This window comes from Aethalodelphis obliquidens, unplaced genomic scaffold, assembly GCF_003676395.1.
Source record: "Aethalodelphis obliquidens isolate GAN/ISIS:26980383/991018 unplaced genomic scaffold, ASM367639v1 scaffold92, whole genome shotgun sequence".
Classification (NCBI taxonomy): Eukaryota; Metazoa; Chordata; class Mammalia; order Artiodactyla; family Delphinidae; genus Aethalodelphis; species Aethalodelphis obliquidens.
In genome coordinates, this window is record NW_020838036.1 from 627,738 (window position 1) to 646,292 (window position 18,555).

Consider the following 18,555-nt stretch of genomic DNA (forward strand, 5'->3'; position numbering starts at 1 on the left):
GTGGCCATGGCTCGCGGGCCCAGCCGCTCCACGGCATGTGGGATCTTCCCAGACCGGGGCACGAACCCATGTCCCCTCCATTGGCAGGCGGACTCTCATCCACTGTGCCACCAGGGAAGCCCCTTTGTTCACTTTTTAATTGGGTTGGTTGTCTTTTATTTTCTGAGTTGTAAGTGTTTATTATATATACCAAATACTAAACCCTTGTCAAATGTAGGGTTTGCAAATATTTCCACTCATTCTATAGGTCTTATTTTTTCTTGACAGCATCCTTTGATACAAAAACTTTCTTTTTTCTTTTTTTACTGTTTATTTTTTATTTTTATATATTTTTAAAGATTACACTCCATTTACAATTATTACAAAATATTGACTATATTCCCTGTGTTGTACAATACATCATTGTAGCCTATCTTACCCCCAATAGTTTGTACCTCCCAATCCTCCACCCCTATATTGCCCCTCCCCCCTCCCCACTGGTGACCACTGGTTTGTTCTCTATATCTGTGAGTCTGCTTCTTTTTTTGTTGTATTCACTAGTTTGTTGTATTTTTTTAGATTCCACATATAAGTGATATCATACAGTATTTGTCTGTCTCTAATTTATTTCACTTAGCATAATGCCCTCCAAGTCTATCTATGTTGCTGCAAATGGGGAATCTTTCATCTTTTTATGGCTGAGTAGAATTCCATTGCATATATATACCACATCTTCTTTATCCATTCATCTGTTGATGGACACTTGGGTTGCTTCTATATCTTGGCAATTATAAATTCTGCTACTATGAATATTGGGGTGCATGTATCATTCTGAATTAGTGTTTTTGTTTTTTTCAGATATATACCCAGGAGTGGGTATATCATTTGCTATATGATATATCATATGGTAGATCTATTTTTAGTTTTTTGAGAAACTGTAGTGGCTGCACCAATTTACATTCCCAACCAACAGTGTACAAGTGTTCCCTTTTTTCCACATCCTCACCAACTTCTGTTATCTGGATATACAAACATTCTTAATTTTGCTGAACTCCAATTTATCTGTTTTTCTTTTGTTGCTTGTCCTTTTGGTGTCAGATCTAAGAATCCACTGCCAAATCCAAGTTCATTAAGATTTACCTGGACATCTTCTTCTAAATTTTGTTATACTTTTAGCTCTTTTATTTAAGTCTTTGGTCCATTTTGAGTTAATTTTGAATAGGGTGTGAAGTAAGAGTCCAGTTCCATCGTTTTCAAGGGTATATCCAGTTATCCCAACACCATTTGTTGATGGTTCGATGGTTTAATGGTCTTGGCACCCTGTCAAAACTCAATTGACCACAGATGCATGGGTTTTTTTCTGGATTCTCAATTCTATTCCATTGATCTACATGTCTATTCTTATGCCTATATCACCGAGATTTGATTACTGAGCTTTGTAGTAAGTTTTAAAATCAAGAATTATGGGTACTCTAACTACATTCTATTTCAGCATTCTGTTGACTGTTTGGGGTCCCTGATAATTCCATATGAATTTTAGGATCAGCTTGTCCTTTTTTGTAAAAATGACAGTAGAGATTTTTATACAGATTGCATTGAATCTGTAGATAACTTTGGGAAGTAGTACCATCTACAATGTTAACTCTTACAATGCATAATCATTGGATGTCCTTCCATTTATTTAGACCTTATTTAATTTCTTTCACTGTTATGTAGTATCCAATTTACAAGTCTTGCATATCCTTGATTAAGTTTATTCCTAAATATTGTATTCTTTTTCATGCTATTATTAACGGACGAATTTCCTCAATTCAGTTTTGGATTAATCATTTCTAGTGTATAGAAATACAACTGAGTTTTATATGTAGATCTTGTATCCTGCAACATTGCTGAATGTGTTTATAATCTGAAATAATTTTTGTGGATTTTTAAAACTTTTCTCTGTATAAGAATATGTCATCTGTTGTACCCCAATGTTCATTGAAGCACTATTTACAATAGCCAAGACATGGGAGCAACCTAACTGTCCATCGACAGAGGAGTGAATAAAGAAGATGTGGTACATATATATAATGGAGTATTACTCAGCCATAAAAAAGAATGAAATAATGTCATTTGCAGCAACATGGATGGACCTAGAAATTGTCATGCTGAGTGAAGTAAGTCAGACAGAGAAACACAAATATATGATATCGCTTATATGTGGAATTTAAAAAATGGTACAAAAGAACTTATTTACAAAACGGAAATAGAGTCACAGATGTAGAAGACAAATTTATGGTTACCGGGGGCGTGGGGGGGAAGAGGGGGAGGGATACATTGGGAGATTGGGATTGACAAATACACACTACTATATGTAAAATAGATAACTAATCAGGACTTATTGTATAGCACAGGGAACTCTTCTCAGTACTCTGTAATGACCTATACTGGAAAAGAATCTAAAAAAGAGTGGATATACATGTATGTATAATGGATTCACTTTGCTGTACAGCAGAAACTAACACAACACATTAAATGAACTATACTACAATAAAAATTCAAAAAATTAAAAATTAAAATGCAAAAACAGAATATGTCAACTGTGAATAAAGATAGTTTTACATTCTCCTTTTCAAATCTGGATGTTTTTTATTTCTTTTTTGGCTAATTTCTCTGGCATTATCTTATAGAACAATATTGAATAGAAGTGGTAAAAATGAACATCCTCATCTAATGTAATTAGGCTGTTAATCTTTCACCATTGAGTGTGTTAGCTGTGGTAGATGTACTTTATCAGGTTGTGTAAGTTCCCTTCTGTTAAATTATGTAGTCCCCAAATTCATATGTCATAACCCTAACCCCCCAGTACATCAGAATGGGACTATATTTGATGATAAGACCTTTAAAGAGGTAGACAACTTAAAATGAGACCATTAGAGTGGATCTTAATCCAATCTGACTGGTGTCCTTATAAGAAGAGGAAATTTGTACACACAAAGACACACCAGGGTTGTGCGTGCACATGACCATATGTAGATACAGTGAGAAGTTCAACCAGCTACAAGCCAAGGAAAGGGCACATACCAAAAAAAAAACCTGCCGACATTTTAAATTGGGACTTCTAGCCCCCAGAACTGTGAGAATATAAATTTCTGTTCTTTAAGCCACTCAGTCTGTGACATTTTGTTGTAACAGCCCTGGCAAACTAATATACCTTCTATTCTTTGTTAATTAAGTGACTGTTATCATGAAAGTGTGTTGAATATAGTGAAATGCTGTTTCTGCATCAATAGAGATGGGTTTTTCCCTTCATTCTGTTTATGTGGTATATTACTCATTGATTTTTGTATATTGAGCCACCTTGCATTCCTAGGATAAATTCTACTTGTTCATGGTGAATAATTCTTTCAACATACTGTTAGATTCCATTTACTGGAATTGCATTGAAGATTTTTGCATCTATATTCATAAAGGGTATTGGTCTATAGTTTTCTTGTGATGCCATTGTTTAGCTTTGGTATCAGATAAATACTGGCTTCATAGAACAAGTTAGTGTTCCAATCACTTCTGTTATTTGAAATTGAGAAGGATTGAGGTTAATTCTTTACTAAACAATTGATAAGCCAATATTGATTTGTGTTTTTTGATTTCTTACATTAGAGTTTTGTAGTTTTTCTCATAAAATTTTTCTCATAAGATTTTGTTAGATTTATACCTAAGTATTTCACTTTGTTGTTGCTAATGTAAATGACATTGTACTTATAGTTTAAAATTCCAGTTGTTCATAGCTGGTCTATAAGAAAGGAACTGACAGTTGTATATTAACCTTCTATCTGAAACCTTCCTGTGATGGCTTATTAGTTCCGGAAGATATTTTGTTATTAGTTCTGGAAGATTTTTGGTTCTGTGGGTTAGTGTATTTCATTCTTTAGGGAAAAAAAATTAACCATATGTTTAACGGTTTTACTTTGTTCCACAACTTTAGGGTGCATGTTTCTGTGGATTTTTTTGTTGTTTTTGTTGTTGTTGTTACATTTTCTATTTCTGTTTCAGTTTTTGTCATTTTCTGCTTACTTATATTCAAGTTCCCTGAATGTTTCTTTTTCTTTTTGTCTTTGTCTAGTCTATTGATGAGCTCATAAAAAGCATTCTTAATCTCTGTTCCCATATTTGTTTCCAGCATTATTAGAAGCTTTCTGATAATTTCCAACTGTATCCTAAAATTCTCCTTTTGTTCACACTATCTTCCTTTTCCACCAGACCCTTTAACATATTAATTTTAGTACTTTTTAGATTCTGGGCAATCTCTGAGTCAGGTTCTGTTGAGAGATTTGTCTCTTGAGTTGTTTCTCTTGCTTTTTTATTTCCTGCATGTTGTAATTTAAATTGATTGCTGTACATAGTATATAGAACAATAGAGATAGAAGTAAAGATTATCTAGAAACTGAAATGACCCTTCTGTTAGGCCTTTAGTACGACATGTTGACTCAATTTAAATTGGGAGTTGAGTTAGTTTTGTTACTGTTTTAATCACTGTCAGTTCACCATCAGCTGCAAATTTCTCTAGCATCACATTGTACCTAGGGTGGTAATTGGTTTACCTGAAGATTTTTCTCAGTGCTCCTACTCCTTTAAAGCTTTAAGGCTTTAAGTCTTTCCCTAAGTATGCCTTTCCCTATGTGAGATCTCTTCTGTATACTTGCCCCTCCACCAGTATAGGTTGCAGTTTCTTGCTGCTCAATGTTTCCTATCCTGTTGAGGTTAGGGAATGAGAGATATTCCACTTTCCTGGTTCAGGCATAGTTTTAACATTAACAGATACTATAACCCTTTTTCACAAAGGTGGTACCTTCATGGTAATCTCCAGTGTTAGGAAAAACCTCTAGTGCTTTGGTCCTAGTAGCATTTCTTGGCCCTCTTCAAGAGTAGAAAATCTTTCTTCCTGCAGTTGCAGTGAGTGACCTAAGAGCAATAGTTTACTCTCCTTCCCTAGTGTCATAAAGACGTTTCTTTCTTATTGGAAAAGATTTTTGGTGGAGCTTCATACCTTTCTCATAAACATGTCTGTTACTCTCCTCCAATCCTTTACCCAAGGGTGATTATTTCCACTCTCTTGTCTATCCCCCAATTCTTCTCATAAGCTCTCAATGATGTCTACAGAGGAGAACTTGCAAGGGTATGAATTCGCCTTCTATCTGTGGTTCCCAGGGGCTCTATGTTTTCATACTAACCCACACTTGACCTTTAGAAATTTGTTGAAACTTGTAGTCAAATACTTATAACCTGCTTATTTGAAGGCCACATCTTCTTCCCACTGCCAGAGGTCAACCAGTGCTCATGTTTATTAAAAATATTTATTTATTTTTGGCTGTGTCGGGTCTTTGTTGCAGCAGGTGGGATCTTCCGTTGTGGCACGTGGGCTTCTCTTTAGTTGTGGCATGCAGGCTCCAGAGCACGTGGGCTCTGTAGTTGTGGCACGTGGGCTTACTTGCCCCACGGCATGTGGGATCTTAGTACCCCAACCAGGGATTGAACCCCCTGTTCCCTACATTGGAAGGCGGATTCTTAACCACTGGACCACTAGGGAAGTCCCTCATATTCTGTCTTGAAAGCACACATCTTTCCTCACAATTCAGGTTAGTTGGTTGCCCTGTAATCTCAGCTCTCTAATGGATTCAAGTTATGATTTTATAGTTTATCTGGCTTTTTCTTGTTGTTGTAGGAGTGATGCTTTTTCCAGCCTTCTATGTCTTATGTGGAATCTAGAAATTCCTGAATTCTGTTTGTATCTTATTTGTTTAGGTTTTTTCTATAGTTGTTATAATGGGAATGATGATATTTCACTATCTTCTACATTATGATTTAAAATCAAGTGTCCTAATAATCTTCCTAAAATGTAGATTGGATCATGACACTCCTTTGCTTCCTATCTCTCTGTGGTTTCACATCGTATAGCAAATTTTTTAAAGTAATACATTTTAAACTAATTCATTCATCCTCTCTCTCTCTCTCTCTCTCTCTCTCTCATTTCTTTTTCCTATAAGATCTTGCATGATCTTGTTCTTTCCTATCTTTACAACCTTATTTCATGCCATTATCCTTACTTTCTATAGTCTAGCCCAGGGGTTGGCAAACATTCTTTGTAAAAAGCCAGATAGTAATTATTTTAAACTTGGGCCGTATGGTTTCGGTTACAAGTATTCAACTATGCTGTTGTAATATCAAGCAGCTATAGACAACACTAATTAGTTTGACTATATATATTCAAAACAACTTTATATATGGACACTGATACTTGAATTTCATATAATTTTGATGTCATGAAATATTATTCATTTTTAGTTTTTTTACTTCTAACTAAAAGTGTACAAACCACTCTTAGGATTCAGGCCATACTATATATATATATATATATATATATATATATATATCAGGTCAGATTTGGCCCATGAGCTGTAGTTTGCTGATCACAGTTTACTTACATTACACGGCAAGTACAATCCATTCCCTTTGGATTGACTTCTTTATCCTTAGGTTTGTCTTTAAATATGACCTTTGCACAGATTCCTTCTCTTAACCACACTTTCTAAAGTAAATATGTCTCTCTCCCTTGTCACTGCATCCTATTTCCTTTTAATGTTCTTATCAAATTGTATAAGTTCATGTTTCCTTGGTTATTGTCTGTCTCCTCTAATAGATTTTAAGTTATTTGGTCAAGGACAATGTCTGTTGGGGTTTTATTCACCAATACCTAAAACTATCATTTAGTAAGGATTAAATAAATATTTCTTAAATGTACTACTCAATCTCCTTCTGCCCTTTTCGCTTTAATTGCTTATTTGAAGGTGTTGATCCATCTGACTGCTTTAATTATGGATTTACTGAAGACACTTGGAAGGCTTAATTATGTCAAGCAGTACCAAGTCTATGGCTTGATGAACCTAGATTCATTTGCTTCCTCTTTGCACATCATGGACGACAACTTGACGGTAGATCTATAACCTATAAGTTACCATAGCTGAGTTCTAAAATTCCCCTGATTTTGTTGGGAAACAAAGTAGAAAACTTAGCAGTTGGCCTCAACAGCACAGCTAAAATCTTGCATATCTTAAAGAAAGTAGGATGAGGAACAAAGGAAAGACTTTTTTATGAGGTCATAACTGAAAGTTTATTGATTAGTAGTAGCTATCTGAAATGCTGTATAAAGGATTGTGGGGCAGCATCCAGTTGTTTTTAGTTATGGGGAAAAGAATAGGCTACTGTAAGAATAAAATTCAGTGGTTTAAAGAAATATTATTTCTTCCTTACATGACAGTCTCAATGTAAAAAGTTCAGAGCAGAAGGGCATCTCTGTTTCTTAGAGTTGTTCAGGGACGTGATTTCTTTCCAAGTCACTGTTCTTCCATCTCATAAGGAAGGGTCTGTCATCTGTAAGGTTGAAGGTGGATAGCCATTGTCTAGGTTGCAGCTGCTGGGAAGGGATAAGAGAGTGGAGAGGTGATCATACCCTAAGCCAGGCCCATAACTGGCACCCATCACTTCCCATTCACATTTTGTTGATTATAATCATCTAGCTATGCATAACTGCAAAGGAAGCTGAGAAATGTAGTCTAGCTGGACAGCCACATGTTAAACAAGGGAGAACATATTTTGGTGGGAAACTAGCAGTTTCTAGGGACTAGGCTTAGCAGGAATAAATGTTAGGACTGTTTAATACCATCTGCCATGGATTGAAAGAAACTGTGATGTATTAGCTGTTCTTGCCTTAGGTGTGGAATGTCATGTTTTCTCTCCTGGAGGGTCCTGAAGTTTAAGTATAATTCAACAGGTATTTGTTGAGCATCTCCTATGGGCAAGGCACTGTTGTTATAACGTTTCTGTGCAGGTACAAAAATAAACAGTCCTGCTTTATCACATATTGAAGAATCAGAGACTCAACTCCAGATAATGGAATATCAGACATCAGCTACGAAGAAGGGGAGACACAAACTTGAGAAATAAGGCCTTCTTGTACCTTGGAAATCACATCACACAGGTACTATACAGCTCTACCTATATATAAGTCTAGCTTTATAAAAGTGAGAATGTGGTTTCAGAGATATTAGGAAATGGGCAGAGAGCACTTGGCAGGATAATAGCTGCAAACACTAAGGTGAGAAAGGATCAGAATATAGGCAAGGGTTATAGAAGCTACTAAATGGCATTGTTACCTGGTTAATCAGCCTATCAAGTAAATGTGCAGACTGTCCTCCCCACTAAATTAACATGTTTTGGGACTCTAGGATATGAGAGCCCTTGCTTAATAATGGGTCCTTCTGTGCCTTGCTATCCTAAATCCTTCTGCCTCTTCTATGACTTCCCTTACAGGTTTATTTCCTCTAATACTAGCCATTACTCCAGCATGTCTTATTCCAAAGATGGACAGGTGAAAACAAAAACAAAACTTTGTTAGGGAAAAAATGCATAGGGATTGGCATTGGAAAGAGGAAATTGAGCACTGTCTCTGGCTCAATTAAGAATGGCATTGGGCTTCCCTGGTGGCGCAGTGGTTGAGAGTCTGCCTGCTGATGCAGGGGACACGGGTTCGTGCCCCGGTCCGGGAAGATCCCGCGTGCCACGGAGCGGCTGGGCCTGTGAGCCATGGCCGCTGAGCCTGCGCATCCGGAGCCTGTGCTCCGCAACGGGAGAAGCCACAACAGTGAGAGGCCCGCGTACCGCAAAAAAAGGCATTTAAGAGGGACTTCCCTACTGGTCCACTGGTCCAGGGGTTAAGAGTCCGCACTCCCAATGCAGGGGGCCCAGGTTCGATCTCTGGTCAGGGAACTAGATCCCACAAGCCACACCTAAAAGATCCCGCATGCCGTAACTAAAGATCCCACATGCGGCAACTAATACCCAGTGCAGCCAAATAAATAAATAGTAAAAAAAAAAAAAAAAAAAAAGAATGATGTAAGATGCCAACAAAGGAGTAGAAGCTCTTGCCTATAAACACTGGGGTCATGTGCCCGTGAAGTCACCAATCTAACATTCAGGTATTTAAGTAAAGGAACACCAAAGATCCCTTCACCTACTCAAGGACTGGACCTGTTACCTTCTTTAATTACAGTGATTACCTTCCTGAATACATTCTATTTCCCACAGCCTTAAAAATATTTTTATGCACTATTCCTATCCCAGCCCTCTTCTTCAATAATTTTTGCTTCTCACATTTTTAAAATTGGGTTTGTGCTTCTCAGTATTCCTGACCAAAGCAACTGGAGCTAGAAGAAAAAAAAATTAGACCTCAAAGACTTACCTAAACTGGGTGATTAAGATAATTTTTTTAAAAAATTGAGGTAACTAATGTGGTTAGGAAGGGACAGTGAGGTAGAACTTGTTACATTGAAATACAAAGTTTTCAAAACAGTACATTTTTATTTGGCATTAAACAACAAATTCCCCAATTTGTCTCAGTTGTGACATACAGACAGCTCTAGATTGCTTTTTTGCTGGTCACCCATGCTGAACAAGACTTTTCGATCTTCAAAACAACCATGGCTCAGAGATTCTGCGTTTCACTTCAGTTCACAAGTCCAAGTGTGCCTTCCATTCATCGGAGCATTTTGGCATAGATTCCCTTTGAGGTAGAAGGATAAAGATGAAGCCATTTCCTTTGTAAAAAAAGATTTTTTCACAACTTCATTTATGCCACAAAAATCAGATGATAACATGTTCTCTTATTCTTTTTTAGCAGTAGTGGTAGTCTTGGGATGCCAGAAACTGTGAAAGGAAGGCTCTTAGTTACTTTCTCCTTTCTACTTTCCAATAATGCACCCCCCACCCCCATCTGAAGAAAGGGGAGTTACTGAATCCAGCTAATAGCACATATTAAACACCAAACATTATTAACATGTCAGATATACCTGAAGATTAAATTAAAATGTACAAAGCAAAAACTAGAAACATCACCTTCAAATCCTCTTCAAATTTGCTCCCTCCAGCAACTATCTTTTGCCATTCATCTATTTCCTTCTCCATTTACTTATGTTATTGTTGGCTTGCCATGTAAACTAAAGTTTAGATGGTTTGAAAGTATGTAAGAATTATAGTGAACAATAAAGTCCTGTTCCTCTGCAGTGAATTTTGACTTTAGCTTTAAGACTACCTTATGATGGAGAGGTAACATAGATTTAATTAATAAATTCCATAATTATCTAACCCAAGGTTTAATCAATAACCATTAAACAAAAAATTGTTTCTCAAAAACTTACAGAAATGAGTGGGGACAAAGGACTTTGTCCTCATCTCAACAGTGACCAGTTACTGGAATTGCATTAAACTAAAAACAGCAATCCCCAAGTTAGATTCGGAGGTAGTAATGCTTTTAAGACCAACCCTTTTTAGAATCAGGTTTGACCTTTTCTTTCACTCTTCCTCCTATCCCACCCTCTGTGAGTGATTTAAAAAATAGAAAAGGCCAAAACCCATTTGGGCCTAGATATAGAAGATTTTTTTTTTTTTGTAATTTTTCCCTCCAATTTTTGCCAATTCTTCCAATTTTTATCATTCTTAAAACTTAAGCATGGTAAATTGTTAAGCTATTTTCATTCACTGCATTATTTAATTATAATGTCTTTTCTTAAGCAGGTTTTGCTGGTAAAAAGGAAACGATTTCCAAGTTGTAAGTTGAGAAGCTGTTGCAAAACAGAAATCATGTCTCCATCTCCAAACTTGCTAAGTACTACCAGAGGATTGTTTTTTAAAGAGATCTATTTAGGCAGTGTATATTTGTTAGAATGTAAAAGGTAAAGAATTGAAAATAGACGAAACCTGTGTTGTTTCAAAACCAATTGTGGCTTAAGTATGAGTGGTTCCCCAAGGCTGGTACCAATGAGACTGAGGTTTGTACCAATGAGACTGAGGTTTGGGAATCAGTTGTTTTTCATCCCTCTTTCTGCCCACCAACAGTCACAGCCATTTTTCATGAGGGATGGGTTAGGAAAACTGAAGTGTTTATTATAAGGAAGGTTCCTGCAACTCAAGGAGCAAGCTCAGTAGAAACCCTTGCTTATTGTAGTGGCCAGAGTGGTAGAAGAAATATGGAGTAGGAATTAAACCACACATTATTATTGAGGAAATAAGCCATACCCCTAACCAGAAAACAGACCAAAAGGCAAGTTTTAAAAGTTCTCTGGGAAGGTATTCATTTTTTCATGTCTCTGGGGCCAACTGAGAACCTAGCTAAGGAGCTTATACACAATAGGCACTCAAACATACTTGTAGAGTGAATGAATAAATGAAAAAAATGAATGAACAGTAACCTCTCCTCTTATATTCCAATTTCCAAGCCAAGCAAGTGTCTTTCAGTCAAGATCTGAAATAGAATAGACACTTCTATTCAATGAAGAGTTTCACTCAATTTCTTGTTTTTTTAATTGCATCTCCAAGTGCATTTTGTACCAGATCAATTTCATTTAGCATCACCTTCTTCAATGTTTGTATGAATGAATAACTAAAAAGCTCTCTTATTCCTACTCTACAAAACATGCCAAAGAGAAGGTGATATAATTAATCATTCCATCTCAGTGTCTTACTATCACAGCTGCTCAATGAAGTTTTTTCAACTAATGAAAGAACTGCAGTCTCTTATTAAATTTGCTCTTGTGTTTCCTCCATAAGCTAGTTAGATTAAAGTGTATTTTGGTCTAGGTCTTTTAAAATCTCTTCATTCTCCTCAGCAGAACAGTATTTCATTCAAGTGAATAATTTACAAAATATGGAAAATTTAGGAAGAATCTTTTTTGTTAAGTGGCTTCCTGACTCTATGCCAGGCCAATGAGCAAATACTTTTAAAACTAGTTGTTTCATCTTAATTCTCATCTTAATTTAACTATAATAAAAGCAGAATGTTAAAGAATTAAAGGACAAACCCTAAGGCCTTTTATCAGTCTTCTGGCTTCAAGCTAGGTCAATGAGCAAGTGACATTGGGACTTTCTAGAGCCAGGAAAAATGTCTTCATTTTATATTGAAAGAACCATATCTTTTTTTCTTCCTATTTTTTCAATCTCCAAGACAAGTCAATAGGTTTTCTGGACCAGACTTAATCTACTAATTCATCCAGAGAACAGGAACTCAAGTATTTACTCAAAAATCAAAGGTGTTTCTGGATCTTCAGCTATGATCTGTGATCTATCTAATGCCCTTTAGACTAGGCCCATTTCAATTCTGTTATGTTCAGGACCTAGAATGATGTATTCCACATAAAAGATGCTCTGTTAATCAAATTAATCTAAAAGCCAACCTGAGCCATTTTTTACTCCTTTAATGTCTCTAAGCCAGGCCAGGGTGGATCTAATTCACCTCCATCTTCAGCATTTAAAAGACCAATGGAGAACCATAACACCTTGCTTAAAAAAAAAAAATTCCCATTTCTTTGGTCAGGTCAGGGAGCAAGTAGCCTTCTGGTATAGATTTTATCTTTCCACCTAGCTCAGCATTCAGCATACTGCCTTGCACAATTCCATTTTGCCCATGTTTTTAAATTTCATCAAATAGGCTTGGCAGTGGTTAAGTAACTTTCAGTCTGGATTCCCACACCTGTTACCTCATTTCCTCCTGTGACCATATGCTAAGGATAACATCATTTTTATATCCTAGTGCATGTGCAGTTCTGAGCCTCATAGAAAGGAATCAGTAATCATTCATTAAGCCAACAGTTAATTTCTTATATCTGTATAGAACAGTAGGCTTTGTAAAATTTACACACAGATCTCTGTTGCAGGTTCAATAATAATGACAATGAATTTTTGCATCCCCAGTTGCTATCTCTGGGAATAAGAGAAAGTAATCAATGTCCATTCAGCAGATATGGCTTATATATTTATATATGCCAGTTTAAGACTTACAAATTGATTTTATACATTACCTTCTGCTGCCCAGAACACAATAAAGATGGACTATCTTCACATCCCTGATGCTTATCAAGGAGACTGGCACATAATAGATAATTATTATCCAGTCTTGCATTCATAGATATCTAATCCTTTACATATAAAAATGTTCAATAGTTAACAATCCTTCCTCAAATTTTTTGACTTTTTTTCATGGTATAGTAACTGTGATATAATTTTGTAAACCTAGTACTAGGCACACCAAATGAAAAAATCAATAGTTACATTTATATGGTGCTTTAGAGTCCACAAAATGCTAACATTGCCTTATTCTCAGCTTTAGGCACAATAAAATGATAAATTTGTATATCTCTTTATGCCTATAACAGTGAGTTCACATAGTAGGCAACTGATATTAATAATCCATTCATTTAACAAGCATTTAAACCCTCAGTTTGTATAACTATTTATACTACCTTTCTCATATGGGTCAAGCACACAATGAGAATTTTGTAGAGACCATGCCTGTCTCACATAAGTTTGTTCACATAGAAAACATCTAATGTCTTATATTTATACAGCACGTTATAGTTAGAAAGCTCAATCTCATTCATTACATTTTCCTGCTACCAGGGAAAATATACTGGTAATAATTTAATTTGATATCACCAGTAAAGTCTTTATTGATTAAAATAAGCAAGATCTAATTCTTACATCCAAATAGTATAGGACATAAACCTCCCTCTTATTACTTGGGAGCATTATCTTGGATTTCATAGTACCTGAAACAATAGCTGGTACATATAAGGCACTTAATACTTATTCATTCATTATAAACATATAGCCCATTGGTATTTATACAGTGCTTTAGTACAAAGCACTTTAATATGTATTGCCAATCTAAAATTTTTAATTGTTCTATAATGAGAACATTTTTTTCCCTTTGACATCTGTAGTGCCTAGCATGGTATCTGGCACATTATAAGTGATCACAATAGCTTAAATCCCTTGTATTTCCAGTGTATTTTATGGTTTAAAAGCAGTTTTTATGTTTTCTCTTCTGCGACTTGGAATACTGTATTTTTACTCAAAATCACCATAGCCACAGAAACACAATGGCCAGAAATACATGAATTATTCATTTATCAAACACTTAATTCCTAATATCTGTACAGTATTACATACTTTTGACAAAGCACTTTATTCATGCTTCTTTTATTCCTTGTATCTACAGTGCCTAGAATGTATATACTATGTAATCAATGTTCATTCATCAACTCTGAAACTTGTAAGTCTTTAAAGTGCTTTATAGTTTACAACTCACATTCACTTATTTTTCTTCAGATCACCTAGATATAATCATAGTCATTGCATCTTTAGTGTCTAACACAGGGACAGGCACACAGAAGGAAATTAATATTGTTCAGCACACAGTCCCTGGCAATTACATCAGGGGTGATAAACTGTGGCCCACAGGCCAAATTCACTTGCTTTTTTTAAAAAAAGCAACAGAGACCAAATGGCCCGTAAAACCTACAATATTTACCATCCGACCCTTTCAGAAAGGGTGTGATGACCTCGACTTACATAATGCTTCACAACTGACAGTGCATTTTCAAATGTTAGCTGTGCATGGATGCCAATATACCATTAATGAGAATGCCTTGCTTTTTTTCTGTTTTACAGTGTTTTCATATATATTCTCAATCATTAAAATTATCTTTCCTCATGGTAAGAGGAAAAATATCAAGGAAGGGATTAATCCTCCTAAATATTCCCAACTTCTCTCATCTTTATGCCTAGAGGTAGGTATTAAACCCAGGGGCAGGATTGGTACAGTTTACCACATTATTAGGCCACTACTATGAGCAGGGAGTTCAGGCTGCCTCCTTGGGGCCTCACTCTTTCCCAGGCCCAATCCTCCTTTTTCATAACTATCAGTAGGAACCCCAAACCTCAGGAATCCTGCTCACCCAAGCTCAAAGAAGTAATATGTTGCTGGCTGGTGCTTCTCAGCAAGCTGGCACATCTGTGTATTTCTTGTCTAGTTCTTCTCATTGGCCTGGAGCATCTCTTCACATTTTCTCTAGATAGCCTGGCACTTATTTTCCACTCAGTAACCTGATGCTTTACTTCTCTCATCAGCCTAGAGCTTCTGAGGAAAGAAGGGACTGAAATATAAAGTCACCTATGTGTCCCTCTCAAGTGGAGAGGAGGTGAAGAGAAATGGAACTTTGCAAAACACCAAAACCTTAATAAATGGCTTAAAAGTGCGATAAAAACTGGCTTAAGACTGGCCCAGGCATAATATTACTGATCTAAAGGTGTGTTTCTTTAAAGTAGCAGCAACATCAAAAATGACATCTCAAAAGAAGTGGGTTTAAATGGAGATATGAAAACAGGGAAGGGAGAACTGAAAATGTCCAAGAGTAGGGAGGAGAACAATAGAAAAGAGCTGCAGTTTAGGGTTCTCATCTTGGAATTTCCTTTGGTCTTGGGGCTTCTATCCTTCCTGGATTCTGGGTCATGGGCCTCCAGCTTCCCGCCTAATTTAGTCTGGAGATATCTGTCTCTCTTGGGCCTTCTGTCTATATAGACAGGCTTGAGTTCTGGGTCTTTATGTGTGCTTGGGCCCTTCCATTTTTGGGTCATAGGTCTTCAAGTGAAGGCTTTTCATCCCATCCTGGGTCTTTGGCCTTCTGTCTCACCAAGACTTGAGTCTTCCGTCCAACTCCAGTCTAGACCTTTGGGCCTTTTATTGGTCTTGGATCATCTCACAGGCGGCCTGGCATAAGGAACAGCTCTTCAATGCTTATATTTTGATAGCTGACACTCTGCACCTATTAGGAAGGGGTTAGGAGACCCCTTTGTTACAAACACACACACACACAAAAGCATGCACACACACATGCACAAAAAGTATGCAAGGAGAGAGGACTGCATGAAATCAAAGTGGGGGAGACATAGACTCAAGAAGAGACTGAAATACTCAAAGGTAAGTAGAAAGGCAAAAGCAGAGAAGAAATAAGAGAACACAGAGATGAATGCTGACATGGAAAATCACAAAGAACAAAGAGACACTGGGGCACACAAAGCAGGAAGAAAAGAGAAAATGGCCCAAGAGAGGCAGAAAGAATATGTAGAAAAGAGCAATGCAAGATAAAGAGTAGAAACAGCAGAAGGGTGGCCAGTATCAGAAAAGGTGAAATGTCAAACCATCAAGGGGAGGGGGTGACAAACAGTTCACAAAGAGAAAAAGAAGAGAGGTAGGCATAGCAAGAAGTGAGCAAAAGGCACACAGCATGTGACTCAAGAGACGCAAAGAGACAAACAGTGAAAGAAGAGCCAGATCTAGGAGAGCAAGGAGAATCAGTAACAAAATGAAAACACTAGAGAGAGACATCTAAGACAAGACACAGACCACTCTTGGGTACAAGAAAGAAAATGAGACAAAGATATACAGAGAAGAAACTAGTAAGAGAATCATGGAAATGGGTAAGACACACTTTAGTTAGAGGAGAAAGACCAAAGACATTCAAGGAAGAAATAGATAAGTAAACAAAGACACACTTATGAGTTTAAAAGATAAGCAAAGGCAGACATTCAGTGGAAGAGGATAAGAAATAGAAGAGACAAAATACAGTGACGAGCATGGTAGGCACAAGAAGCATCACAAAGAGAAGACAACAAAAGAAAACAAAAAAGTGCATTAATAATTGCAATAATCTATTATAAGTGCCAATACTATTTATATTACCACTAACAATAATAATTATAATAACAGTATAAGAACAACAACAATCACCAACAACACAGATACTCTTCTACTTAAACTTTTAACTTAGGAATTTCTTACATAGGACCAAACCACACCAACTCTGTGCCACTAGATGGTATTAGTGGTCACTTGTATTGTGTCAAATGAACTTATGAAACTTCTTAGGTTACCTTTTACCTTTAACCTACTATGTGCTAGGCACTGTACTAAGCTCTTTATATACATGATTTCATTTAACCTTCACAGACAAGTCTAATCAGAATCTAAATTGCCAAAGGCTGTTCACCTAATGAGTGGCAGAGGATTTAAACACAGTATGTGCCTCTTAACATTCTGTTACAACTGTTTCCTAGGATTTCCAGGACAGCCAAATGAGGTGCCACAGGTGAGTGAATATTATAATAAAGGGCCCTTAGAGAGCACCTAGTTAACCCTCTCATTTTATATCTTCACCTTTCCTCATCCCTTATAAAACTGACTTGATTTTCACACCCTTCACAATTATAATGGCAGCTTCAGGGACTGGGTTTTCCTTAACACTAAACCTTAACTGCAGATTCTCTCACAAAAAGAGGTGAGAAAGGCCCACCCTTTCAGCAAAAAACAAAAACTTTTTTGGTTTAAGTTTCTATATGTTTAGGCCTCTAAGGGTGGCAAAGGATTTATGCAGTGAAGATAAAGAACAGACAAGGTAAAACTAAATTACCCTGTGACACAACTGGTAGACAGACTATATCATCTTTGAGTTGCTTCAGGGAAACCAATTAGTAAGTAGATTACTGGTCATCCTCCCATCTCACATTCAGCTCCCCTTGCACATTAGATCACCATACCCCATCCCATACAAACCTCCAACAAACAGCTATTAGCTCTAAAGTGATCCTCACAGGATTACGCCACCACCAACTTACTTCATTCTGCTATTCTAAAATTCTAGAGTGCCAGGCATGTTGATCTTCCTTTGGTGTGTTCAAATGTCTTGCTCTTTGCACTGCTTCTGGGAAAGATAATGATTGGACAGATATGAAGGGAACAATCAGGAGCTACAAAAAACGAGAAGGAAACCATGTAAATGCCATAAAGAAGTATTAACTGAGTACTGTGCTAGAGTTATGGGAAGATTCAAATTAATGTGCTATAGAAAGTATCTCTACGGAGCTTAGAAAAGTATAAAGTTGAAGCTTTTATGTCTTTAGAGATAAAACTAACACAACTGCCTCATTCAACAGAATAGGAAACTATGGCATAAATAGGAAAATGTCTTGCCTAATAACACTTGGTGAGCCACTGGAAACAACACCATCAATCACAGCCTTATTCCTTTAGTTGGATAGTAATCTGTATAAAGCCTGTACAATCAGGACTTACTACACTGAACAGTTACCTCTATCTCCCAACCTACATCCCCCTAACCACCCTCTCTCATCACTGACCTAGAATACGCAGGGTGCTAGTTCTTTAGATCCAGCCTGACGATAGATAACTTTGTGCCACTTCTAGTCACATTCCCACTCATAGCTGTGAAGTTTCTGTCAATTAGCAGGCACAGCATAAAAAGACACAGCTCTGTTTTATCTTCTCAAACAGCTTGTTTTTTCTTTTGTCCAACAGCTATCCCAAGGCATCCTGAAGTACGTAAATGATTGGCAAAGTTCTCCAACAGGGCCTCAAGGGAGACTTTGGAGACCAGAGGGTCCAGAATGATGATCTGCTCATGATCAATGTCACAGATGTGGCAGTTGTTGTCCATGTTCTCCTAAAAGAAAAAAAATTTAGCTGAAAGGCTCTACCACATGCTACAGTCCCACCCTAAACACCCTAACTCATACAGCCTGCTATTCTCTTCACATCATTTTCACCCATGTCACGCCCAGTTGCTTCCCAGGTTAATTAGAAGCAGTTTTTACCAAAGCAGACATAGTTGACAATGATGAAAATAATCTAAA

At 36.9% G+C, this 18,555-nt stretch overlaps 1 long non-coding RNA gene across 12 annotated transcripts in view; it reads right to left on the bottom strand.

Annotated features, from left to right (window-relative positions):
• Positions 1-9,355: 9,355 nt before the first annotated feature.
• LOC113614262 (uncharacterized) overlaps positions 9,356-18,555 on the bottom strand; it is a 28,848-nt gene continuing 19,648 nt past the window's right edge. For 8 of the 12 annotated variants that reach the window (XR_003430556.1, XR_003430557.1, XR_003430558.1 and 5 more), the window contains 3 exons: positions 18,043-18,365; positions 17,521-17,652; positions 9,356-16,400 (listed from right to left, as the gene is read on the bottom strand). This is a non-coding gene — a long non-coding RNA (uncharacterized LOC113614262). Of the gene's footprint in view, positions 16,401-17,458; positions 17,653-18,042; positions 18,366-18,555 lie in introns of all 12 variants that reach the window. The other 4 variants (XR_003430559.1, XR_003430560.1, XR_003430555.1 and 1 more) reach the window with 4 other exon arrangements.